The sequence below is a fragment of the Scylla paramamosain genome, unplaced genomic scaffold (genome assembly GCF_035594125.1).
Source record: "Scylla paramamosain isolate STU-SP2022 unplaced genomic scaffold, ASM3559412v1 Contig56, whole genome shotgun sequence".
Taxonomy (NCBI): Eukaryota; Metazoa; Arthropoda; class Malacostraca; order Decapoda; family Portunidae; genus Scylla; species Scylla paramamosain.
In genome coordinates this window covers 9,265-10,000 of record NW_026973721.1, presented here as the reverse complement: position 1 = coordinate 10,000, position 736 = coordinate 9,265, and the positions used below count along the sequence as shown (strand labels likewise).

Below are 736 nucleotides of genomic sequence, written 5' to 3'. Positions count from 1 at the left end.
ATTGCCAGGGAAAGTATTGGCTAACTTTCTCCTCACACTTGCTCGCTACTGTTACTAAGGTGAATTTTGAACAGACTTCAGGAAAGACACAAGAGGCAAGACTAAGTTTGTACGGACACGTCATTAAGAGCGATGGAAAAAGCGATGAGAAGGTGCTCTAGATATGATAGTACAAGGAAAAGACAGAGAGGAAGAAACAAGGTAAGGTGGAAAGATTGTGTAGCAGCGAACATGAGGGAGAAGGGTCTGGATACTGACAGGGTAGCGACACAGGCAGGTGGTGGCGGCTCATGAGAAACAGCGACCGCGTATAAAGATTGGATGATAGAGGTGACGAAGAAGACTCTCTCCACCGTCACTGGAGTAAATGCTGGCAAACTCTCTAATAGCAGACACTCCCGTCACGATCGCTACAGTACTGGCTAAATTTCTAAAGGCACACTTGCTCGCCACCATGCCCTCAGTGAATATCAGTCTATTCATATTCAGTCTATCATTGTGATAGACTCGTTCAGCATCACCGCCACAGTAAATGTAAGGGAAACTTTTCTGTATAACTAATGAGAGATAACAATACAGCATCAGTGATTAGGGAGTGGCTGAGGTTGAAGACATTTTAACGATTAATCCTTTCACAGCCAGACAGTTTTTTCCCATAATGACTTGCAACCTTTAAGACATTTTTTACGTACTAAGGTTTTTTAATTAGTTTTGTCGTCTGAAGAAGATAAACTCA

The 736-nt window shown here is 42.7% G+C and overlaps 1 long non-coding RNA gene across 2 annotated transcripts in view; it reads left to right on the top strand.

The window, feature by feature from the left end:
- LOC135098330 (uncharacterized) overlaps positions 1–445 on the top strand; it is a 50,234-nt gene extending 49,789 nt beyond the window's left edge. For both annotated transcript variants that reach the window (XR_010266825.1, XR_010266826.1), the window contains exon 4: positions 1–445. This exon is cut by the window's left edge and continues 208 nt beyond it. This is a non-coding gene — a long non-coding RNA (uncharacterized LOC135098330).
- Positions 446–736: the final 291 nt, after the last annotated feature.